At 39.9% G+C, this 27,452-nt stretch overlaps 1 protein-coding gene across 1 annotated transcript in view; it reads right to left on the bottom strand.

Annotated features, from left to right (window-relative positions):
• Positions 1-26,675, bottom strand: part of PAIP2B (poly(A) binding protein interacting protein 2B) — a 44,504-nt gene extending 17,829 nt beyond the window's left edge. The window contains exon 1 of the mRNA XM_060117725.1: positions 26,528-26,675. The gene's annotated coding sequence lies outside the window, so the exon portion shown is untranslated. The remainder of the gene's footprint in view (positions 1-26,527) is intronic.
• Between the last annotated feature and the right edge of the window lie 777 nt (positions 26,676-27,452).

Here is a 27,452-nt window from a genome sequence, read left to right on the forward strand (position 1 = left end):
TTGTAGTCCTTATGGTACTTAGCCCTAAGTGCCATACCTGTAATGAACACATACACTACTGCCCTGTAGGAGGTCTTCTTTTGTTCAACTCATAAATTGGTCATCCACCACACTGGGTTCTAGTCTCAGAAGATACAGGTCAGGGACCACCAGTTGTCAGCATAGCACCATCCCACATTTCTTTTTTTTTTTTTTTTTGATGAAAAGAGCAATTATTTAATGCTTACATAGTAGAGATGTCTGAATGCATAACATACAGTTAGCAGTAGGCAGTAACATGGAAATTACAAAAAAATTAAAAATTAAAAAAGAAGATTGACCTATATAAACCTAAGTGTAAGGACGGACTTTATTTTTTTTAAAAAGTCTTTTAGGGACTACAAATTACAAAGTAAAAGCAGATCACTATGTAGAAAGCTAGTGAATACATTTTGTGCATGAAAGCTTTATTGAAGTCATTCATTTAACAATTTCACCCCCTTCACAACGGTATCAGTTATAATGCTCTTCTTCATAAGGTTATTATACCTTTATTTCAAACTATATTACATGTTATTCCCTCAAGATAAACTTTTAAACACCTAATTTTTAGCTCCTAAGAGTGGCACCTCTGAAAGGGGCAACTCCCACTCAGTCTCTGGTGGCATTATTCCAAGCTCATTTCTTTCACCAATCAAAAAAGCTTTCAAAGTGTTCACTTTTAACATGAAATGTTTCCACCAAAAAGTGTGGCCACATTTTGTTTTCTAATGACTACATAGAAAGATGGGTAGCAGCAAGAAAAGAAAGATGGAAATTAAAAGGCAGCCATTAAAATAAATGGATCAACTGTACAGAAGAGATATTTGGCTCATGGCAATTTAAAATATTGGCAACTGGGGTAAGTTAATAGGCAGATGCTTGAGTCATATACGGATCTGTGAAGAGAATGAGGCTGGCCCAGTATGACCAGTAGGATAATCATTATCACTGCACTTCATTCTTTGCAACAAATACTCAAAGCCAGCAGGAAATATGAGTTATATTTAGAATCCCAATTAGAACATGCTAACCACTTTTCTTTCAACAATTTTCTGGGTTTAGTACAGTCATTTGCTTTACTTATACTGTTTTATGAGTCCTTTCTTACCGATCTAAGTGTATGACAACTGTAAAATACTTTAAATGACAAGGCTTTTCCAAGGTATATTTGAAAATGGTGGTATGAAAAGAATATTCATTTGTTTTGTCTAGAAAGAAGCAACATCCCACATTTCTAATTGAGGCCTGCAGCCCAGATTTTTCCTTTGGTCTAGTTTGAAGGATCCAGATATGTAAAGATTATATTCTAGATAAATCATGGGCTATCCTGAAAGAAATTCACCAGTGAATTATTCCATATGGATTAGAAGCCAGTTTCTCTGGCCTTCCTGGAGTATATCCAGTAAGGCATCTCATTCATGTCTAGAAAGCAAATATATCATTTATTGCAACTTCATCGTAGAGTGATGTATTGGTTTAAAAAGATGATCAACACAATTTGGTCATTGTGAGTATGCCAGCTGGGTCCACTCTTTACTACACATATGTAACTCTAGAGATTCTTATACCCAAGAGAGGAGACGTACTCTTGGGTGTCTAGGACAAGGGAAACATGTGTTGTTATTCAGGAGCTGGAAGCTTCAGCATGACAGGAAAGATGTGAAAAATCCTGGTCTACACATCACTTTACCTTGTTTGAATCTTGTTTCTTTGGCTTGCTTCACTGGAGTGTTTTCTCTCTCCTGGGGCTGACATTGTGTGTTATGTATCAGGCATGTGACATGTAGAAGTTTTAGAACCCAGAATCATACAGATCAGTAAAAATTTATTTATATATTTTAGTTTAAAATCTATTTAACACTGGGCATAACTCATATATTACAAAATTAGTTTGACCCTCTGCTCATGAGATTCTTTTTATGGTATGTCAAAGCAAATCTGGACTTCCATCCCCAATAATCTTTGAGGTTGGAGGATACAAAAGGTTTTGCTCAGACCTAAATTCTGTCTGAAAAAAAAGGGGTAAATATTATAAGCCCTTTCCAACCTCTCCAGGAGCAGAAATGATTTACAGCTGTGGCATTTAACCATAATTCTTTGATCTCGTTTGAGAAGAGTTCAGTAAGAAACAATCTCTTGATTTTTCTTTGTTTTGTTTGTTCCCTGTTTTCTTGTCTTGCTTACCAACAATCCATTGTAATTCATGAGTTAGTATGGCAGCAGGCTGAGTGTTCCCTGGAGCTCATTAAATGAACTTTTTTTCCTAAAATGACTTTTGTCTCCTTGTTTTCAGCCCCTCTTCTTTCCTCTGCCCTTTACTATAACCAGAGCTCAGCAAAAGCTGACTGGCTTTGTGCAGACCTTACTTAGGGTAGTCTTTTCTTTATTATTTTATTCATTGCTCCCCATTTCATTGTTTGCCTTCTCAAAACATGTTGAAATCTTTCTGTGGTTGATGACTTCCACAATCTCTTGGCTTTTATTGGTTTATTAATTTTAGTATTTCTACACTTTTATTTAAATATGGTTTCAGGAGGAACAGAAAGTAAATGTTTCCTAGTCTGCCATCTTGAGCTGAAAATCCCTGTTGATTTTAGCATCCAATGTTCCCATGGAAAAAACCCCAACCTTGGCATTAATAGATGTAACACTCAAGATTTCAGCTTTTCTTGAGCAACCACTAAGGATTTAATACGTGGTAATTTCTAATGGGAAAATAATAACTATCTCATGGAGTTGATTTGAGGATTAAATTAGATAATGAACATGAAAATGTTTGTAAGCTTTAAAAATCTATAAAAATGTTTTTTTGTTATTTGATTAGTTGCTATTTCAACTTTATTTGTTTATTCTTTTGAATAGCTAATTCATTCCCATGAGTCAAAATCTAAATGCCTGGGATTCTTAATTAGTAATAGACAGTTGCATGGTGAGCATAAAGTCAGAGCTGAAGGAAGAGCATTGGGAGAGAGAGTTTATCCATTACAAAGCCTTACTCCACGAAACATTCTAACTCCATGGCAGGAGATTTTCACTTCCCTGGTGCCAGGAATATAAGTCTCCCTGTCCAAACAGTTGCTGGATAAACCTACCAAACTCTAACTTGGGGACTTTGTTTTTGTTTCCTCTTCTAATTTTTCACAGTCATGTATATGTGTGTGTGTGTATACATACAAACATACACACACATTTTAAAGCTACATAAGCAAAATAGGAAATAATTTTGTAAAGCCTTTTAAGTACATGTTGTCAACAAAGAAATAATGCAGGAGGCTGCAAATAAGAAAAGCGTTCATTTGGGACTTAAGAATTGCAATTCACAAGTCACAGATTTGGGAAACCCTGAAAGAGTATTCCAAGGAAAAGAAAGAGTCAAGGGCTCATGAACACAAAAAGGCATGAGATTGTTAAAAGTTGCCTTGTGAGAGGCGCAGAAAACATATTTGAAGTTATAATAGCTGAAAACTTCCCTAACCTGGAAAAAGAAACAGACATCCAGCTCCAGGAAACAGACAGTTCCAAACTGGATCAATCCAAAGATGGCCACACCAAGACACATTGTAATTAAAATGGCAAAAATTAAAAATAAAGAGAGAATATTAAAAGCAGCAAGGGAGGGCTTCCCTGGTGGCACAGTGGTTAAGAATCCACCTGCCAATGTGGGGGACACGGGTTCAAGCCCTGGTCTGGGAAGGTCCCGCATGCCACGGAGCAACTAAGCCCATGCGTCACAACTACTGAGCCTGTGCTCTAGAGCCCACGAGACACAACTACTGAGCCCACATGCCACAACTACTGAAGCCCATGTGCCTAGAGCCTGTGCTCTGCAACAAGAGAAGCCACCACAATGAGAAGCCCATGCACCGCAATGAAGATAAGTCCCCACTTGCTGCAACCAGAGAAAAGCCTGTGCGCAGCAACAAAGACCCAAGGCAGCCATAAATAAATAAGTAAATAAAATTAAAAAAAATAAAAGCAGCAAGGGAAAAGCAATGAGTTACACACAAGGGAACTCCCATAAGGATGTCAGCTGACTTTTCAGCAGAAACTCTACAGGCCAGAAAGGAGTGGCACAATATATTTAAAGTGATGAAAGGGAAAAACCTACAATGAAGAATATGCCACCTGGCAAGGCTTTCATTTGATGGAGAAATCAAAAGTTTCACAGAGAAGCAAAAGCTAAAAGATTTCAGCACCACCAAACCAGCTTCACAAGAAATGTTAAAGGGACTTCTCTAAGCAAAAAAGAAAAGACCACAACTAGAAGCATTAAAAATTATGAAAGGAAAAAGCTCATTGGTAAAGTTAAATATACAGTAAAGGTAGTAAATTAACCACACACAGAGCTAGTAGGAAGATTAAAAAACAAAAGTAGAAAAAGTATCTGTATCTGCAATAAGCAGGTAAAGGATTCACAAAACAAGAAGATGTAAAATATGATGACAAAACAGTAATCGTGAGGGGAAGGGAATAAAAATGCAGAGTTGTTAAAATGCGTTTGAAATTAATATATCAATAACTTAAAATAAATATATATTGCTATAGATAAACCTCATTGTAACCACAACCCAAAAACCTATAATAGGGCTTCCCTGTTGGCGCAGTGGTTGAGAGTCTGCCTGCCGATGCAGGGGACACGGGTTCATGCCCCGGTTCAGGAGGATCCCACATGTCGCGGAGCGGCTGGGCCCGTGAGCCATGGCCACTGAGCCTGCGCGTCCGGAGCCTGTGCTCCGCAACGGGGGAGGCCACAACAGTGAGAGGCCTGCGTACCGCAAAAAAACCCAAAAAACCTGTAATAGATACACACACAAGAAAGAGGAAGACTCCAAATATAACACTAAAGATTGTCATCAAATCACAAGGGAAGAGAACAAAAGAATACAGGAATAAAAAAGAACTACAAAAGCAATTAACAAAATGACAATGAACACATACTTTTCAATAATTACTTTAAATGTAAAGAGACTATAGGCGCCAATCAAAAGACAGAGAGTGGCTGAATGGATATAAAAATAAGACCTATATTTATGCTGCCTACAAGAGACTCACTTCACATCTAAAGAAACACACAGGGCCTCCCTGGTGGCGCAAGTGGTTGAGAGTCCGCCTGCCGATGCAGGGGATACGGGTTCGTGCCCCGGTCTGGGAGGATCCCATATGCTGCGGAGCGGCTGGGCCCGTGGGCCATGGCCGCTGAGCCTGCGCGTCCGGAGCCTGCGCGTCCGGAGCCTGTGCTCCGCAATGGGGGAGGCCACAACAGTGAGAGGCCCGCATACCGCAAAAAAAAAAAAAAAAGAAAAAAAAAAAAAGAAACACACAGACTGAAAGGAAAGGGATGGAAAAAGGTATTCCATGCAAATGGAAATAAGAAAGCTGGGGTAGTAATACTTATATCAGACAAAACAGACTTTAAAACAAAGACTGTAACAAGAGACAAAGAAGGATATTACACAGTGATCAAGGGATCAATCCAAGAAGAAGATATAACAAATATAAATATATATGCACCCAACATAGGAGCACCTAAATACATACAGCAAATATTAACAGACATAAAGGGAGAAATCAACAGTAATGCAATAAGAGTAGGGTACTTTACCACCCCACTTACATCAATGGACAGATCACCCAGAGAGAAAACCAATAAGGAAACATTGGCCATAAATGACACATTAGATCAAATGGACTTATTAACAGATATACATAGAACATTCCATCCAAAAGCAGCAGAATACACATTCTTTTCAAGTGCACAGGGAACATCCTGCAGGATAGATCACATGCTAAGCCACGAAACAAGCCTCAGTAAAATCAAGAAAATTGAAATTATATCAAGCATTTTTCCAACCACAACGCTATGAGACCAGTAAGTCAACCACAAGAAAAAAACTGCAAAAAACACAAGCATGTGGAGGATAAATAATATGCTACTAAACAACCAATGGATCACTGAAGAAATCAAAGAAGAAATTTAAAAAATACCTGGAGACAAATGAAAACAAGAACACAATGATCCAAAATCTATGGGATGCAGCATGAACAGGTAAGTTTATAGTGATATAAGCCAACCTCAGGAAATCAGAAAAAAATCTCAAATAAACAACCTAAACTTACACTAGAGGAACTAGAAAAAGAAGAACAAAATCCAAAGTTAGTAGAAGGAAAGACATCATAAAGATCAGAGTAGAAATAAATGAAATAGAGACAAAAAAGAGAGAAAAGATCAAGGAAACTAAGAACTGATTCTTTGAAAAGATAAATAAAATCGATAAACATTTAGCCAGACTCATCAAGAAAAAAAAGAGGGCCCAAATAAATAAAATCAGAAATGAAAAAGAAGTTACTACCAACACCACAGAAATATAAAGGATCATAAGAGATTACCACAAGCAACCACAAGCAAATAAAATGGTCAACCTAGAAGAAATGGACAAATTCCTAGAGATATACAATCTCCCAAGACTGAACAAGGAAGAAATGGAAAACATGAACAGACTAATTACCAGTACTGAAATTAAATCAGTAACAAAAAAACTCCCAAGCAACAGAAGTCCAGGACTAGATGACTTCACAGGTGAATTCTACCACACATTTAGAGAAGAGTTAACACCTTTCCTTCTCAAACTATTCCAAAAAATTGCAGAGGAAGAAATGCTTCCAAACTCATTCTATGAACCAGCATCACCCTAATACCAAGAAACCAACAAAGATACCACAAAAAAAATAAAATTACAGGCCAATATCACTGATAAACATAGAGGTAAAAATCCTCAATAAAATATCAGCAAACTGAATCCAACAAAACATTAAAGGGATCATACACCATGATCAAGTGGGATCTATCCCACAGATACAAGGATGGTTCAATATCTGCAAATCAATCAATGTGGTACACCACATTAATAAATTGAAAATAAAACTCATCTGATCATCTCACTAGATGCAGAAAAAGCTTCTGACAAAATTCAACATACATGTTCAATAAAAACTCTCCACAAAGTGGGTATAGAGGGAACATACCTCAACATAATAAAGGCCATATATACTAAGCCCACAGTTAACGTCATATTCAATGGTGAAAAGCTGAAAGCATTTCCTCTAAGATCAGGAACAAGACAGGGATGCCCACTCTTGCCACTTTTATTCAACATAGTATTGGAAGTTCTAGCCATAGCAATTAGATAAAAAGAATCCAAACTGAAAAGGAAGAAGTAAAACTGTCACTATTTGCAGATGACATGATACTATACATAAAAAAAATCCTAAAGTTGTCACCAAAAAACTACCAGAGCTCATCAATGAATTTGGTAAAGTTGGAGAATACAAAATTAATATACAGAAATCTGGTCCATTTCCATACACTAACAACAAACTAACAGAAAGAGAAATTAAGGAAGCAATCTCATTTACAATTGCTTCCAAAAGAATAAAATACCTATGAATCAATCTACCTAAAGAGGTAAAAGGCTTGTACTTGGAAAACTATAAGACACCAGTGAAAGAAGTTAAAGATGACACAGATGGAAACACATTCCATGTTCACAGATCGGAAGAATTAATATTGTTAAAATGACCATACCACCCAAGGCAATCTATAGATTCAATGCAATCCCTATGAAAATACCCAAGATCATTTTTTACAGAACTAGAATAAATAATTATAAAATTTGTATGGAAACACAAGAGACCCCGACTAGCCAAAACAATCTTGAGAAAGAAGAAGAGAACAAGAAGTATCATGCTCTGTAACTTCAGACTATACTACAAAGCCACAGTAATCAAAACAGTATGATACAGGCACAAAAACAGAACATAGATCAATGGAACAGAATGGAGAGCCCCAAAATAAACCCACACACTTATAGTCAATTAATCTATGACAAAGGAGACGTGAATATACAATGGGGAAAAGACAGTCTCTTCAATAAGTGGTGCTTATTGTACAGCTACATGTAAAAGAATGAAATTAGGACATTTTCTCATACCATATACAAAAATAAACTCAAAATGGATTAAAGACCTAAATGTAAGACGATAAACCATAAGACTACTAGGAGAAAACATAGGCAGAACAGTCTTTGTTGCTGTTTTTGTTTTTTGTTTTGTTTTTTTGGCCGCGCCACATGGCTGTGGCATTAGTTCCCCGACCAGGGATCGAACCCATGCCTCCTGTGATGGAAACGCGGAGTCTTAACAACTGGACCTCCAGGGAAGTCCTGGCAGAACACTCTTTAACATAAATTGTAGAAATATTCTTTTGGATCTGTATATAATGGATATATATAGTGGAATACTATTCAGCCATAAAAGAAGAATGAAATTTTGCCATTTGCAACAACATGGACGGAGCTGGAGGGCATTATGCTTGGTGAAATAAATCAGACAGAGAAAGATGAATACTGTATGTTATTACTTATATATGTGGAATCTAAAAAATAAAGCAAATGACTACAACAAAATAGAAACAGACTCACAGATAGAGAGAAGAAACTAGTGGTTACCACTGGGGAGAGGGAAGGATGGAGGGGCAAGATAGGGGTAGAGGATTTAAGAGGTACAAACCACTATGTATAAAATTGTATAAAATAAATAAGCTACAAAAATATATTTTGCAACACAGGGAATATAGCATCTCTTTTATAATAACGTTAAATAGAGTATAATCTATTAAAATTTTGATTCACTATGTTGTATACCTGAAACTAATATAATATTGTAAGTCAACTACACCTCGATTTAAAAAAATTAAGTGTTCAGAACAGTGCCTTGTATATCATAAGTAATCAGTGTTAACTTTTATTTTATTGTAATTAATAAGTCCCGATTTTACTATTTAACAGCTCACCTCCATAATTATGCATACATGTTTGCCTTTAATGGTGATTGTTGCTAAATTACCCTGTTACTGCTACTTAATGGAGCTCCCAGTTCTCTTCTATTGGCTCCAGAGATTTCTCTACTATTCCAATAAGATCGATGTCTGCATTACATTTGTTACCTGTAGATTAATAAAAGAATATTATAGGCTTCACTTTGGAAAAAAAGTTGCCTGGTGAGAACTGTGACTGACTCTGACACGAATCAGAAAATATTTGTCCTTAAGGCACAAGTTGTTTCAGGGTAGGGGTCTGGTAAGTAGATAGACTGTTACAGTTATTTTAGGGCAAGGGTCTGATAAGTATCCTGAGTTTCTGGCAGATGTTCTGGATGACTTCATCAGGTCAAAAGGTCAGATTCCATCCAGGCTGAGACGACACTTCACTAATGGCCTCCCAGCTCCATTTTTTTTTTTTTTTTTCCTGCGGTACACGGGTCTCTCACTGTTGTGGCCTCTCCCGTTGTGGAGCACAGGCTCCGGACGCGCAGGCTCAGCGGCCATGGCTCACGGGCCCAGCCGCCCCGCGGCATGTGGGATCTTCCCGGACCGGGGCACGAACCCGCGTCCCCTGCATCGGCAGGCGGACTCTCAACCACTGCGCCACCAGGGAAGCCCCCAGCTCCATTTTAAAGAGCTCTCTTAGCGATACCGACTCCATTTTGATTTTCTTTCCACAGTGTAGAACATAGTTTCATATGCCATGTTATATTTTGCACTAAAGTAATTTACCTGTCTCCTTGTTTTACAAAGTCTTCTTTTACTGAGTAAATAAACCCAACAAATTTTCTCCATCATTTGGTGGAAGATCAAGGTGCAAAGGAGGCAGAATGAGTAGCTCAACTTTTTGGGGGGGTGGGGAAAGTATCAGGAGAACAGGTAGGATATGTATATGGAGATTTTAAAAACAAGTTCTGGGTCAGTCTCCAATTAGAATGACCTTATCCCCTCTGTTTCCACTTCATTTGTTCTCGGAGAAGCTGCATTGCCTTTAACAGAAAACAAGGAAGTAATCACTCTGCTAAGCGTTCCTATATTGACCTCAGTACACAAATGTTCCATCCTTTCACTGGATGCAAGAAAAGTGCTTGCAAATAGAATGTTAACATGCTTGTTAAGCAATATGACTTGTTAGGCCTGAGCCAGGAACCAAAATCTGTATTTTGGCCTATTAACTGCTATAGGTGATTCTGATATACAGAAAGACTAAAGACTAAGAACAATTCCTCTAATACAGTGGCAAACACTACGTGGAATAGTACAAATCCCAATTTCCCTAATTCTTACATCAGTACAGTTGTTCGCAAATTGGTTTTTTAACAAAACATCAGTCTTGTGAATGCCCTTTGCAAAAAATTGAAAACAACAACAACGGTGGTTTCCAGTGGTTAGGGCTCTGTGCTTCCACTGCAGCGGGCACAGGTTTTATCCCTGGTCAGGGAACTAAGATCCCACATGCCGCATGGACATGGCCAAAAAAAGAATCCATGGCCAAGTAAATTAACTGCTCTGAGAAGTCTTAACTACCAAGCATTTCCCTAATTAATTAATTGCCTTATTTATCTATTCATTACATTTTTATTCTAACTCACAAACTTTTAGAAACAATGCCTAGAATATTCTGTGATATTACTATTATCCTACTGGAAATGTACAAAACAGACATAAAATGCTCTCCATAAAGCATTTAAAGGGACTTTCAAAGGTAGAATCAACACTTGACTACAGTCAGTGGCAAGTTCTACTTCCCCAGGTAAAGTCCATCAATTGTCCTCCCAGGATAACATCAAGTGGTGGTTATCATAGGGACCTTGACTTCTCTATATACAGCTCCAACAAGATATTATATACTATTAACAGAGAAAATATTGCAAACTGAATCTTTAGCAGATAACATTAATCAAAACATTCCTATGTGCAAATTATTACACATGAAATATGTGTAACTTTCCTGAATAACAAAGGAAAGGCTTTTAAATGTCTTAGACTGATCTGAGGACAGTTTAGGTTGTTTTTTAAATGCGTTAATAGTATTAGAAATGCCATGGGACTTCCCTGGTGGCACAGTGGTTAAGACTCCGCGCTCCCAATGCAGGGGTTTGATCCCTGGTCCAGGAACTAGATCCTACATGCATGCTGCAACAAAGGAGACAGCGAGCCACAATTAAGGACCCCTTGAGCCACAACTAAGGAGCTCGCCTGCTGCAACTAAGACCCAATGCAACCAAATAAATAAATATTTTTAAAAAAATTTTAATTAAAAAAAAAAGAAATGCCACTATAGAAACCTAAATACAATCTCTGCCTAAGGTCTACCCCACCTCCATCACCATTTCACATTTCATTATACCTACATTCGAGTGAGTATTACTTGTTATTTGTTTTGGGAACAGTCTATTTATAACCTTAGACGTTTCTCGAGGGCAAGAATCAAGTCTTTTACACTTTCTAGTATGCTTTTATGTGCCCACTAGGTCTTCAATAAATAATTTGTTGACAAACTGCCATTTCTAGAATGCTGTATGCTAAATCTCATTTGCTAGGAAGGGAAGTCCATGCCTTCAGGGGCCTGGATTTGGGCTGAGCATTCTTCACTGAGTATCAACAATTATTCCCCACAGCCAGTGAAAATATCACTCAGGAATCTGTTTTTGACAGGTTAAATTACTTTTGAGGGGGAAAAAAATCCTAATTCTATTCTTCAAAAATACTTTACATGTTCTTATTTACAATTTGAGTGTTTAATAACACCAGGTGGCTACAACATTCTCTTCAGGAGCTGCAGGCTAGGTATAAAATCTTGCCATAGAGGATTACGTAAACTGGAAAAAATCCATACCATGGATCTCAACAAAAGTCACCAAAAAGGACCACATGCTCATTTTATTTGATATATTTCTAGAGAAAAGAATTGTCTTCCACAGCAAAGTGGGGGAAAAGGAGCTAAGTAGTCCAAATACATGTGTAATGAGGTAGAGAAAACTGTATTCACTGGAAGTCTTTTTAGGAAAGGTACCATTCAGGGTGGCAGAAACTCCTTGAAAATTAATTTGGGGCTTCCCTGGTGGCGCAGTGGTTGAGAGTCCGCCTGCCGATGCAGGGGACACGGGTTCGTGCCCCGGTCCGGGAGGATCCCACATGCCGCGGAGCGGCTGGGCCCGTGAGCCATGGCCGCTGAGCCTGCGCGTCTGGAGCCTGTGCTCCGCAACTGGAGAGGCCACAACGGTGAGAGGCCCGCGTACCGCAAAAAAAAAAAAAAAAAAGAATGGAACAGAAACAGATCATGAATTGGGAAAATGTTTGAAGCAAGCTTATCCAGAACCTCTAAGGCAGTGGTCCCCAACCTTTTTGGCACCAGGGTTTCGTGGAAGACCATTTTTTCACGGACTGGGGCGTGTGGTGGGGGGGATAGTCAGGCAGTGATGCGAGCAAATGGGGAGCGGCAGATGAAGCTTCGCTCGCTCACTCTGCTCACCTCCTGCTGTGCAGCCCGCTTCCCAACAGGCCGCGGACCGGTACCAGTCTGCCGCCCGGGGGTTGGGGACCCCTGCTCTAAGGGAAAGAGAGGCTACCATGGGACAATTAAGTTACACAGAGGAAGCAAGTGATCTACCCAAATACCAGGGGAAAAAGATGAGAATAGAATAACACCTCTTCCAAGTACTTCACTGACATTCTCTCTTAACCTTCACAGCAATCCTGTTGATATAGATGCTATTATTATCCTGGTTTTTCAGATGAATTCTCTGACATTCAGATATTTGTAAAGCAAGGTACAATCTAGTTGAGTGCCAGAATTGGGGCTTAAGGTTAGGTCTTTCTGTCTCCAAAGCCCACGTTCTCAGCCACTACCCTACTCTCACTCTTCCCACTTTAGTTCTAGAATGGATCTGATATAAAACTCTGATTTTTCTCAAATACTACAAATGGGAGTAGGGGAAGGAGGCTGAAGAAAAACGCTATTCAACAAAAGAACTAGGTCTTTGTAAGGAAAATACAAATAAGGATACATCACACACTAGTGTGTTAAATCAAAATAAATTATTCCCTACCATAAACATACAAAGCTCCATTTAATTTGAAGCTTGCTGGCACTTTTAGGATGAGAAAGCAGACCTCAAATAGGTCTATCCTATCCCTTACGTACAATTCCAAAATCCAAAAAGCTCTAAAAACTAAAAATTTTCCAAACACTTCATGTCAAAACTCAATTGACAGTAAAACTTGGCCTGAACTGATGTGAAGCTATATATAGCCTTAATTTACCTTACTTAGTGTGATACTCTTGTTTTGCTCAGAAATATTAATGTATGAGACTAAGGGTTCTGCACCAGACCCCCTCAGGCATTACATAACATAGAGAGAAAGGATCTCTCTAAAATCTGAAAATTTCTGAATTCTAAAACTTATCTAGTGCTTCCCTGGTAGCGCAGTGGTTAAGAATCCCCTGCCAATGCAGGGGACACAGGTTTGAGCCCTGGTCCGGGAAGATCCCACATGCCACAGAGCAACTAAGCCTGTGCGCTACAACTACTGAGCCCGCGCTCTAGAGCCCGCATGCCACAACTACTGAAGCCCACGCTGCGCAACAAGAGAAGCCAGCATACCACAACAAAAAGTAGTCCCCACTCGCCGCAACTAGAGAAAGCCTGAGCACAGCAGCAAAGACCCAACGCAGCCAAAAATAAATAAAATATTAAATTAAAAAATTTTTTAAAGCATTAAAAAATAACCTTATCTAGCCAAAGATTTTGGACCCTCTATGGACCTGTATTCCAAAGTATTTTAAAAAACAATTTCCAAAAATGAGTAGATCAGAGATACTTAATCTTCAGAATTTCACAGACTAGGAAATTTTCACAAGTATTTTGAGGAGAACATAAGATTGCAATTTGTTTTAACTAAATAAGGGTAATAGAAAAGATCCTTATCAACATAATTTTACAAAGGGATATTTTAACATCCAAAAACATAGGAAGGCCTTAATTCAATGCAAAAAACAATTCTTTGTATTAATAAATGCAATTTTATGAAAAACACTATGTGGTCTTAATTTTTTTACTTTTACCATGGCTAGTGAAAATTCACCTAGGACCAGCACTGGTCTGGTCTGAGGCACAGAGCCCAGCTGGCTACATAAAATTACTTCAGGCAGTTGTTAAAAATGCAGCCCCCAGGCTCCGTTCTAGCAGATCATGATTCAGAAGGTCTCGGGGTGGGACCCCCAAATCTATATCGTGCATTAGAACGCTAGTGGCTTGTTTCTGCTGTGCAACAAGCTTCAGAACCACTGGCCTGGTCTGTAGGATCTAGTTCTACTCTCCTTTTTCTCCTCCTAGTTCTCCTCTGTGGGGGTGGGAGCAAAACAGGAATGTTTCCAAGTAGGGAGTCTGCCCAACCTGCTGTGTATGACACCAGTTATTCCTCCAACAGTCGATGTTGAACCAGCTGGTCAACTTTAAAACCAAGGGTGTCAGCAGTGGAACAAAAGAAATTAGGTAGCAGACAAGTGAGAGAAACTTGTTGAAGCAAAACTCCTTCATGAAAAGGTGTGGCTTCCAGAGCTGAGGCCTAAGTTCAAAACAGGTATCTTTGTCTTAGTTAAAATAGTAACAATAATAACCATTTAAAAAATATATATGTGTATGTATGTGTATGTTATGTGTGTGTGTGTGTGTGTGTAAATGTGTGTGTATATCTATCTATTCCTTCATAGCTGTCTCCTGTATCCAGCTTCTGTGCCAAGTCTACGATTTTGGCCTTCATTTTTCATCTTCAGAGGGATTATAAGAATTACTAGAGGGCTTCCCTGGTGGCGCAGTGGTTGAGAGTCCGCCTGCCGATGCAGGGGACACGGGTTCGTGCCCCGGTCCGGGAGGATCCCACATGCCGCGGGGCGGCTGGGCCAGTGAGCCATGGCCGCTGAGCCTGCACATCCAGAGCCTGTGCTCCACAACGGGAGAGGCCACAGCAGTGAGAGGCCCGCGTACCGCAAAAAAAAAAGAAAAAAAAAAAAGAAAAAAAAAAAAGAATTACTAGTATTACCTCAAACAATGTAATGAAAATCACTAAAAAAAATAAAATAATATCCATAGTATGCTTGATGTTCTATGAAGCAGACGATATTCTCCAACATATAAAATAATTTCAGTGAGTTCTCTCTTTCTTAAAAAGTTTCTCTTATTCTCTTAAATTACTGTTTAAAAAATGTTAAGGCTAAATATAGCTAATATCTTTAAAAACACAAAAACTTTCAATTTAATAGGCACTCAAAGTTCTTTCCCAGTTAAAAAAAAATCAGGCCCTTCTAAAGCAAGGCTAAATGTTAAGTGGGAAAGACAAAAGGGACATATAAATAACCCCCATTCTCATGGGATTAATCACTTAATCTTATTTGACCAGAATCCCCTGGTCTCTAAGCTGTGCAAATGAAACAAAATTTCTCACTTGATATTTGGCTAGGACTTCCAATCATGAAACAAGAATTGTGTCATATCCCTGTATACTGCTCATTACCTGAACTCAAACACTATGCTGAGCAGCAGCAGAGAGTTGAATCTTTCATGATCTGCCCCATAACCTATGCACTTCTTATACTCCCAGACCAAATTTAGCTTTCTTTTAGAACCAGATTTCTAGAATTTACAGTTAGTATAAGCAACTGGTCACAAAATTTAGTCCCTGGCCTAGCAGCATCAATTATCACCTGGCAACTTGTTAGAAATGCAAATTATCAGGCCCCAGCCCAGACCTGTGGAATCAGAAACTCTGGGTGGGGCCCAGCAATGTGATTGTGAAGCACCACTGGTCTACAGCAAGTAGAAAAACGTGTTTCCTTCTATAGGTCCAAAGCCAGGGGTACTGTATATCCTATCTTGATATGAAATAAAGACATCCGATTAAAAGACATACTCTCCTCACAACTCCCACCCTCAACCCAATGTGTTTTATTTTAAATGAGTTAGATAACAACACAAGCAGCAATCAGAGATTTAGTCTGAAATAGATACTAACCAGGCATCAGTTCCCACCCAGCCTGACTTCATGCAATACCATTTACATCCTCTTACACCTAAAGTTCTAAAAAAGGATCTTCAAATATGTGCCTAATACACTTTAGTGATTCTATAATAAAACATCAACTAGGTCTGAAGATATCAAACTTACTAAAGAAGAAAAGTGGAATTATTTTCTACGTATTAGAACTGCATTCAACAGGGAGTTAAACTTCAAGATTTTTTTCACCTTTATATTTCCAAAGTTAATAGAATTAAACCAGAATACCCCATTCTTCAAAATCTTCTAGCTCCGTAGATTTTTACTGCATTACTTCTTGCTTTCTGTGGGGATAAAGCAGAGCCCTGGTAGGCACATTTAGTATATGTGCAACACCTCAGAACTAGACAGTTACATCTGGTACACCCTCAGATGGTGAGTGTAACCTCAGCACTAGCCTTGGTAGCAAAAAGACACTGAGAACACCACTATCAAACAAAAGTTCTCATTAGATAATTACACTGTTTTGCTTCTGTTTACACTGCAATCACTATGTTAAAACTTCACTCCCCCTGATTTTATTTTATTTATTTATTTATTTTTGGTACGCGGGCCTCTCACTGCTGTGGCCTCTCCCGTTGCGGAGCACAGGCTCCGGACGCACAGACTCAGCGGCCATGGCTCACGGGCCCAGCCGCTCCGCGGCATGTGGGATCTTCCCGGACCAGGGCACGAACCCATGTCACCTGCATCGGCAGGCGGACTCTCAACCACTGCGCCACCAGGGAAGCCCTCCCCCTGATTTTAATGCATTTTATTTTACGTATTTATTTTTGACTGCACCACGCGGCTTTCGGGATATCTTAGTTCCCCGACCAGGGATAGAACCTGTGCCCCCTGCAGTGGAAGCACGGAGTCCTAACCAGTGGACAGCTAGAGAATTCCCGTAATGCATTTTAAAGGGTGGGCAAGACCAGTCTATAGTCCACAAAGTACCTACTTTCAAAAAGCAGGTAATCCCCATGCAACTGTTTCAGAACACAGACAAATGAAGAGAACCTTCTAATGATTAGTATACAGGTAGCTCAACACATTAAACAGAACAAAAATAAGACAAAAGAAAATCACAGGCCAAGTTCCATGTTACAAACATATAATTTCAAATAAAACAGGATCAAACAAAGTCAAGCAATTTATTTAAAAATTTATTTAAAATTAAAAAAGTTCTGATTAAATAGGGTTCAGCCCAGAAATGCAAGGATGGTCTAAAATTAAGAAATATGAAAATGTATTTTACCATATTAACAGGCAAAGGAAAAAAAAACTACATGAGCATCTCAATAGTTGGGAGAAATATATATATAATTCTATTTTTTTAAAGTTTATATGCATAAAAAAGGTCCAAAAAAGCAAAAAATAGAATGTTTGGGGTAGAAATTTTAAGATATTTTTCTTTATATTTTGTTTTCTGAATTATTATTTAAAAAGTGTGCTTTCTTTTATAATCAAGGAGAAATGCTATTTTCATTGATACATATTCAAATCTTTTCCTTTTCTTATTTTTCCTCATGTATGTATGTCACATATAAACTAGAGGGCTTGAATTTCCTGCCCCTTGAGGTAGATTAGACCACTCTGGGGATGTGCACTAGATAAAACTGCCCTACCTTCATTTTTTTTAAAGGTCCTCCTATAGCAACATGGAAAAAATACAATTAGATAAGTTTAGAAATATTAAAAGTGTAAATACAATTAAAAATAATATGTATGCATATGAAAAAATACTATAAGTGAACATGAAAAAGAAAGCAATGCAGCTATTGAAGCAATGGGTACTGCCATTTGACAGTTTCAAATCGTTTCATTGTTCTCAAAATATTTTTTAAATATACAAAACTGAGTAAAAGAAGAAAAACAAGGCTGCCACTCCTTCCTGGGGCCTCTCTTCCAATCTTTTGTACTGTTGCTATGTATTCACCTGGTACCAAAGAGATGGGCAGCACCTCAGATCCCTTTTTCTTCCTTTTCTTAACTCCATTTCATTCATTCATTCACTCATTTTTTGAAAAGGTAATACAAAAACATGACTCAAAAATTTTTTTAATATATAAAATATATATGAAGGCATATGGCAAAATCCCATTCCCACTCCTATTTCTTTCATTGGTTTCTTATATATCATTTCAGAATTTCTTTTGCAATTATAAGCAATGTATATTCTTATTCTACCCTTCTTTCTCTCTTCCTCATTCTTTTCACAACTATACAATATTCCATGATTTGGATGTTTCAAGGTTTATTTAACCAGCTCCTGCTGACACACTGGAGTCATCCTTTTCATGCTATTACAAACAATGCCAAGCATAACTATGTACATACATCAAGTTCATTTCTGAATGTGCCTTGCATGAAGCTTCTGAAGTAGTGCAGGATATTAGATTACCACAAGGTCCTACATTCACCAGCCTGAGAAGTCAGCTCCTTTTCTTATTATAGTTCTCATTATATACAGCAATATGTAGCAAAAGACTTAACAATTCCTTGAACCAAGCAAATGTACTCTTAGGGGACTTATAAAAGTAAAGTGACTAAACAAAACACCCAAGATGAACCCATTTCTTTTAAATAATGCAGACACACACATCCATCAAATATATCCATCGAAATGTTAATCATCTCAGTATGGTAGATCTATGAAGTGCTTTGTAGCTTTTCCCTCCTTTTGCCTATCAATGCTTTCTAATTTTACAATGGTAAATACGTATTATTTCCATAATACAAAATCAAAAACTAAAAATAAAATGTTAATGAAAATTAAGTTGGATACATTCCATTCCTTCAGTCTGTCTTTTATTTGCATAGTACCTCAGAGTTCATAAGGTATGTTTATATGCATCATTTAATTCTTATACTAACCCTATGTACTTTCATTCTGTCAAAATGGGAAAGGAAGAAAAATGTAAAGGGAGGCCACAGATGCTTAGACAGCTGTGCCCAAGGTCATTCAAATAGAAAGTTGGCAGTGACAAATCTCAAACATAGATCTTCTGACTTCAAATTCAGTGCGCTATCAAAAACATGATCAGTTTCCTTAATTTTAACAATACCTTGGGAGTTAATCACATAATCAGAATTTGACAGATGAATTAAAATTATACAGCAAGGTCATCAATTAATGCTCATATAACCAAATCTTATTGAAAAGAGAACATTGGCATACAACCCCAAAAATTCCAGAGTCAGAAGAGGGTGTGGATTTTCAGTATCCTCTTAAATAAATTACCCATCTGGCAAAATATGTCTAACATGGCCTAAAATGAATGCATAATAAAAGAAGCATTCTCTCAAGGTGGAAGAGTACCACTTCCAAAATGACCTCTGCCTCTGCCACCACCATGGACTCCTGCTCTAGTTCTGCAACGCCTCAGGGTGTCTCTGATCACCTTAGACAATTTCAAAATATGAATAAGCCAGGAGGGTGTGATCATATAACAATTTTTTTTTTTTTAGTTTGGGACTTATTGACCAAGATGATGATATTTTGGCTAGAATGTATTCTTTCTCTCCAAATGTCTCTCCTTCTTTTCTATAAGATAGAATGGGCTTCCCTGGTGGCACAGTGGTTGAGAGTCCGCCTGCCGATGCAGGGGACACGGGTTCGTGTCCCAGTCCTGGAAGATCCCACATGCCGCGGAGCGGCTGGGCCCGTGAGCCATGGCCGCTGAGCCTGCGTGTCCGGAGCCTGTGCTCCGCAACGGGAGAGGCCACAGCAGTGAGAGGCCCACGTACCGCAAAAAAAAAAAAAAGATGATAGAATTATACATTATTTTACAGTGGACATGGAGACTACCGGTAAATCTTGGTTTGGTAAAAATATATTTTAATTCATCATTCCTCAAACTATGTTTCATGTAATCCTGTTCCAAAAGATGTTTGGGTATGCTGCAGGGGTGGGGATGGGGAGAGAAGCCATGGTTAAATACAACGTAGCCCTTTTGGAGAGCCATGCTTCACAAAAGACATTAATATAATAAAGGCTCTAGAGATGTCCTGCATTTCAGAAACCTTTGTTTAACCCAGTTTATTTTGACACAAAATTCTACTATGGCATAACTATTCACATCTTATGCTCAGAGAAACTGCTTGAATAAATGTAACTATTACCTGAATGCCCAAAACAGATATGGCAAATATGAATAATTCTTAAATCTTTCCTACCATGAATTATCTTCATAAAGTCCCTATTTTCAGTACAGTGCACCCCTACTTCTTTACCTACCAAGGCCCAGCTCAAATACCACCTCATTTGGGACTTCCCTGGCGGGCCAGTGGTTAAGACTTCGCCTTCCAATGCAGGGGATGTGGGTTCGATCCCTGGTCGGGGAGCTAAGATCCCACGTGCCTCGTGGCCAAAAAACCAAAACATAAAACAGAAGCAAAATTGTAACAAATTCAATAAAGACTTAAAAAAAATACCACCTCATTTGGGAAATCTTCCCCCAGTGTTCCATATCACGAAATACTCCTTTCTCCTGGTTTAGATAGCATTTTATTCATATCTCTATTACTTCACTTACATAATAAATCAGTTCATCCATCTGTCTCCTTGTTAGCTTGTGAGCCACTTGAGAATAAGTTTGATTACATTTTCAGCACCTTGAACAGTGCAGGACACATATGAACTTCAAGATGAAGTAAACAATTTCACTACAGTGTAATAGTTCCCAAAAGTCAATATTTGTATTTTTAAACTGTTACTGATACCCTGCCAACAACTTGAGAATATTACACTTTCTCCCTAAAATTTGCATCCATTACTGAGCAGCTGTGGTCATAGTTAATTCAGGTGTGACAGGTCTTCTGGCCAAGCTCATTGATAGTTTTTTCCTGAGGTGATTTTTGCTTGTTTACTTTTTGTTTGTTGTCTTAATCTACCAGGAGCATACAGTAAACTTCATTATCTTTTTATATCTCTGCCTTTGCACCTGCTAGTCCCTACGTGGATTGCTGCCTCAAGGTTTTATTCACCTGGAAAACGTTCCTACTCATTCTTTAAGAATGAGCTTAAACAATACCTTCTCTGGGAAGCTTTCCTATCCTTCCATTCTTTTAGGAAGAGTGAGGGAATTCCTCAAGTTAGACATTTGTACATTTATTACCATGTATCAGGCACTGAACTAAGTGCCAAAGATAGGGGATGAAGATGCTAACCCTCCCTCATGGAGCAGAGTCTAGTAAGGAAGACAGCCACGTGAACAAATAACCACACTATAATAATGTTAAATGCAATACCAAAAGGAATATCTATGTAATAGTTGACATGTGTCAGGTACTTTGTTAGGTGCTTTATTAGACACTGTCTATGACCATTTTAGATAGGTATCTGAATTGGACAGAAGTCCACAAAAAACTCTAAGGACCACTCTATATTCAGTAGTTTTCTGAAGAAACTGTCTCCAATGGGTTCTTTTTGTATATGCTATGGTCTGTGTCATAGATAATACATGAAACTAATCCTACTTCTTTGGCCACAAACTCCTGGACCAGACTCAAAGCTCTAACTAAGAACAATCTACAGGTTGAAATTGAGGGAGATCACCTAGGATATGGCCTGGTTCAAAATTCTTCTCAACAGGGGTTCTCCATTTTAGAAGGTGACAAACCAATCCAATCAGATACTCTCTCTTAGGAAACACAAATGTTGGGTGAACAAAGTAAAAGAAGGTAGGTCTCCAGAGCTTAAATCCTATCCTAAATACTGCTAAGTTATTGTTCTATAAGGTTGTAAAAGCACTAGGGCCAAGGGACAATATGGTGGCTAAGATGCTATCCCATTCTAGTTTACATTAAACTCTCATCATCAAAAGTAATATGTGGGGCTTCCCTGGTGGCGCAGTGGTTGAGAGTCCGCCTGCCGATGCAGGGGACACGGGTTCGTGCCCCAGTCTGGGAGGATCCCACATGCCACGGAGCGGCTGGGCCCGTGAGCCATGGCCGATGGGCCTGCGCATCCGGAGCCTGTGCTCCGCAACGAGAGAGGCCACAATAGTGAGAGGCCCGCGTACCGCAAAAAAAAAAAAAAAAAAAAAAAAAAAAAAAAAGTAATATGTGTGTCTCTTCCTTGCAACCCACAAGGGCCTAGCACATCAGATCACCACTTTTGAAATTAGGAAACAGGCTTTAAAAGTTCAACAGCTTGATTAAAGTCACTCAGTTGGTAGGTGGCAAAGGCAGAAATTAAAGACCAGATCAGTATGATTCTTCCAGAATATGCTGCCAGTTACGTGGGTAAATGGCCTCAAAATCAACTAGTAACAAGTAGTGAGGCTCAAAAGAGTGTATGCACAGGGTAGAACAGAAATGTTCTGGAAATCAGTATGCTAGGGGATGTGAAATGGGAGGGACCACAAAGGGTTTCACCTTGGTCAAGTTAATCTCTAATTCCAAACTAGATCTCTCTCCTGAGCTCCAGACTGTTAGCTGTCTGTCTTTCTTATTCAAATTTAACATCTGTAAGGGCAGCAGCTTTTTAAAAATATTTATTTATTTATTTATTTATTTGGCTGTGTCAGGTCTTAGTTGCAGCACGCGGGATCTTCGTTGCCAGTGTGGAATCTTTAGTTGCGGCACATGGAATCTTTAGTTGCGGCACGTGGGATCTTTAGTTGTAGCATGTGGGATCTAGTTCCCTGAACAGGGATCCAACCCAGGTCCCCTGCATTGGGAGTGTGAAGTCTTAGCCACTGGACCAGCAGAGAAGTCCCGGGCAGCAGCTTAATCTCTAATTTGTTCACCACAGCCTAAAACAGAGCCTGGCTTATAGTAAATGCTTAATAAATATTTGTTGAACAAATGAATAAGAGAACGAACTCTCAAAGAAGCTAAAGGCACATTCTACAGTGGATTGCAGGGAAAGTTACCATGAAATAGATTCCAGGGCTTATTTACAAGTACAGCTGATACTCCTTATTTGTGGATCCTGTATTTGCGAATTTGCCTACTTGCTAAAATTTATTTGTAACCCCCAAATCAGTACTGATGATGCTTTTGCAGTCACTCATGGACATGCACAGAGTGTCAAACATTTTGAGTCACTCCGGAGCACGTTCCCAGCTAAGGTCGAACTAGGCAGTGCTGTGCTTTTTAGCTTCAGCTCTCATGGGGATGACAAAGGACACAGACAGTAGGGGGCAGTGCAATGTAGTGCAGGAAGCTCTGGCTCATGGGCCAGTAGGGTCTGAATCCTAACTGTGGCACCTATTAGGGGTTGGCCTCAGGCAAGCCACTTAACACTTCTGCACCTCATTTTCTCTTTTGTAAAATAAAGAAATAGAATCTACTAGGATGAGTTGTATTTAGGATTTAAGATTAAATCTATGTGAGAAATGAACATATTTTCCCTAGGAGCAATGGTTCAATATTCACTAATTTAGTGTTCTGTGTGATTTTATAGATCATAATCACCATGAATAATGAGAATCAACTGTAATTACTTATAACAAGGTAACAAAAAAGTACAGAAAATAATTATTTGGATGGAGGGTAGGCAGTGGGAGGCTTCAAGAAGATTTTGAAATAGAACCTCACCAGGCACATAAGACGTGGAAGAGGCTTTCAAGAAGAGAGAACAGTACCTACAGAGAAAGGCCCAGGTATGTGAAATAAACAGGTAGTTTGGGAAATGGCACTTTAGAAAGTCTAGAGCAGTAGCAGATGAGGACAGAACACGAGACCACAGTGCTTCTCTTTGCCCAGTACACACCTTATACTGCAGAAGCTCTCCCTCTGCATTTAATTCTTGGCTTACAGGTCTCTCTTCCATCAAACTATGAGCTCCTTAAAGACAAGGTCTCTAGAAGAAATCATAACTACACTGCTCCAAATTTGCAAACGAGTAATTACTAAGCACAAACACACCTGAAAAGATTGAACTTTGGTTTTCAACTGCAGCCTTATACCAACTCACAATAGTGACCAGCTCATAGGACTTTTAGTTGATGACTGCTAATAATTCTGTCATAATTTTGTTGTTGTTGTTCTAGACATCTGGCCATTTGTTAGTTTTAAGATCTTCCTCTTTTCAGTGTGATTTTCTGTATTAACAGGGCTCAAACATATGGTCCTTTAGACAATGCTGCCTCTTCAGAGTAAAGACTCCTTTTAATTCACTCTATTAGACTTATTTCTTTATATACAAGATACAGTCTTAACATAGTAAAATACAAGGAGGCATATTGATATATATGTCACAAACAGGATAAGGAAAACAATAAGAATTTTTCACAAAAGCTTGCAAAATTCTGGCCAAAACACAGTGGACGTGATGTTAAGCTCACTGCTTACATTTCCCCACTAAGAAGTAGGAAAAACAACTGCGATTTATGTAACGGCATGAAACTAAGCACAGTTAGAATCTATTAGGCTTTGTACACGTGTGTTTTCTTTCTTCCCTCTCCCCCCCACCTGCACACAGGGCAAAGGACCTATCAGGCTTATCCCAGTACTTCCATTTCCTCCATCCCCTCAAGCAAAATCCTCACTGTCCAACATCTAAATTAATATTTTCAAAACTCTAAGTCTCAATCAAAACTGAATATGATGTTACTTTTCCCCCTTAAAATTCTTGGCATATTTTATTTAGGCACAACATAATTTATACGTTTATCTAGAAACATATGGCTACAACCAACACTATTGTAACCCAAACTGATATACTATGAAGGTGAATACAAATTCTCTGTGAAAGGGGAACAGAGAGTGCTGTTTTTAAACAGATTTAATGCTATATTATCCACAGGCTGGATGTGATCAAATCACATAGCGCCATAGAGCTAAAGCATGTCCTATATTTCATGACAAAGTAGGGTGGTCAAGCCCTTACCTACACTGCAAACTCTCGGACACCCCAGTTAAGTTGTGTAAAGTATAATCCAATTCTATCTACTTAAAAAATAATAATGATACACTTTAAAATTTCTTGCTTCCAGTAAACCCTTCTCATTTGCATTTTAAAAAATTATCACCAAAACAACTAAATGGGACAGATTCTAGAAAGGATATAATGATCAATGCCATTTTCAGGAAGGGAAGAATGGGTTACCATTAACAAAACCGATTAAAGTTCCCAACCTTGAAAAGCTCCCTGTACGGTGTATTCTGCCTCTCTTGCATTCACCTTCCAGCAGCCTGGAAGGGGCAAGTAGAAAATGTTACTTTCCATGAGAGATGAAGATGAAATGTAGGGGATGGGAGGGAGTAAAGGGCTCACTCGCTTAAGGGAAGGATGAAGACAAGTGGTCAAGGTCCCTAACTCAAATCAGGTGTTGGTGGGAAGGTAAACTGATACAGCCACTATGGAGAACAGTATGGAGGTTCCTTAAAAAACTACAAATAGAACTACCATACGACCCAGCAATCCCACTACTGGGCATATACCCTGAGCAAACCATAATTCAAAACGAGTCATGTACCAATATGTTCACTGCAGCTCTATTTACAATAGCCAGGACATGGAAGCAACCTAAGTGTCCATCAACAGATGAATGGATAAAGAAGATGTGGCACATATACACAATGGAATATTACTGAGCCATAAAAAGAAACGAAATTGAGTTATTTCTAGTGAGGTGGATGGACCTAGAGTCTGTCATACAGAGTGAAGTAAGTCAGAAAGAGAAAAACAAATACCGTATGCTAACACATATATATGGAATCTAAGGGAAAAAAAGTCATGAAGAACCTAGGGGTAAGACGGGAATAAAGACACAGGCCTACTAGAGCATGGACTTGAGGATATGGCGAGGGGGAAGGGTAAGCTGCGACAAAGTGAGAGTGGCATGGACATATATACACTACCAAACGTAAAATAGACAGCTAGTGGGAAGCAGCCGCATAGCACAGGGAGATCAGCTCGGTGCTTTGTGACCACCTAGCGGGGTGGAATAGGGAGGGTGGGAGGGAGGGAGACGCAAGAGGGAAGAGATATGGGAACATATGTATATGTATAACTGATTCACTTTGTTATAAAGCAGAAACTAACACACCATTGTAAAGCAATTATACTCCAATAAAGATGTTTAAAAAAAGACAGCAAAAAAACAAAAAGAATGAAGGTTAGAGTAACGCGGGAACGCAGGGAGTTTAAGAAACGCAAATAATGCAGGGGGACCCTCGAATGGGGGAGGGACGAAAATGCACAACTCCTCCCCCTTCCCATCTCCGGGAGGAGGACGGCAGGAGGCAGCACGGGTCAATTTGCCTGGCAGTGTTGCACCCGGGCAGTAAAGGGACTCGCAAGCCAGAGACTTCAGTCCGAGTATTAGAAGGGGGCTGAGTGGGGGGGTCAGGGAAGTTGGGGGCGGGGGAAGAATAGCGCGCTGGTGCGGGGAGAAAGGGACTAAAGACCGCCTAGCGCCCGCGAGGGGCAGGGACTGACGCCGGCCGATGCCCCTTCTCGCCGAGGGCCACGATGTGGGACCCGCCGGCTCACCCTCCTCACAGGAGCTCGGGGAGGCGCGCCCCGCCCCTCACAGCCCCGACGGCAGCGGAAAGGGAGGCGCAGTGTGCCCCCAGAGCCGGGAGAGCGGCGCTTCCCGCAGGTCCCTCCCCGGCAGCCCGGGCGCCCGAGCCCACCTGGGCTGACCAGAAGCCCCTCCTCCAGACCGTACTCTGCTACTCCGAGAACGTGAGCCGTCGCCGCAGAGGTCGCCGTCGCCAGAACAGTCTCGGCCTGTAGTACCAAAGCGTGAGCCACAGCACCCAAGGAGCGCCGCTATCACTCGCTAGCTTACCTCTTACTGCACACTGGTCCTCACCCCGCCCCCGAACCCAAGCCATTGGTTGTTGGGCACCGCCCCATTCGTCTATTGGGCCAAAGAGGATGCCGCTCAGTCACCTAGAAGGGCACGTGTGCTGCTTATTGGTCTAAATGTGAAGCAGTTCCCGCCCGCTCCCTCAGAAATTCCAGCTTCTGATTGGTGTTAATGCCCGTCTTTTCGCTCCCTGAGTTCTTTCCCTTGGGGCGGAGCACCTCCTTGAGAGAGACACCAGCTCTGATTGGCTGAAAGGACCCTACGTTAGTCCAGTATAGGCATTGGGCCAAGGATCCTTCGGGCCCCCACGTGGGGGAGGAGCCCGAGGCGCAGCACCTCTGGGTTTGTTTACACAGGCCCTTGCTCCCGTTTCCTTCCATTGGCTGAGCCAACAGCCACTCCCACTGGGTTGCGCCACTCAGTCTAGCACGGAGGGGCGTGGAGGCGGGCCTCAGTGGGTTTCCCCCCAGCTGTCAATTACCAAGGGAGGAGCTTTGAGCAAGGCTGAGTGGGACATGGTGCGGCCCTCCATTGAGGAAATTTGGGGAGTTGGGCTCCTTGGAGGGGCTGGAGGGAAGCAGAGGCACTCTTCACATTCCTAGAGACAAGTCTAGTTTCCTGAATGTTAAAAAATATATAAAACCTTACTATCCCCTTGGATTTACGGCGTCCAGTCTTTGCTTGCGAAGGACTTCGAATTTTATCCTTCAGGAAGTGGGGATTTCTTTATGGAAATCCTTACACAT

Source organism: Mesoplodon densirostris, chromosome 14 (genome assembly GCF_025265405.1).
Source record: "Mesoplodon densirostris isolate mMesDen1 chromosome 14, mMesDen1 primary haplotype, whole genome shotgun sequence".
NCBI lineage: Eukaryota > Metazoa > Chordata > Mammalia > Artiodactyla > Ziphiidae > Mesoplodon > Mesoplodon densirostris.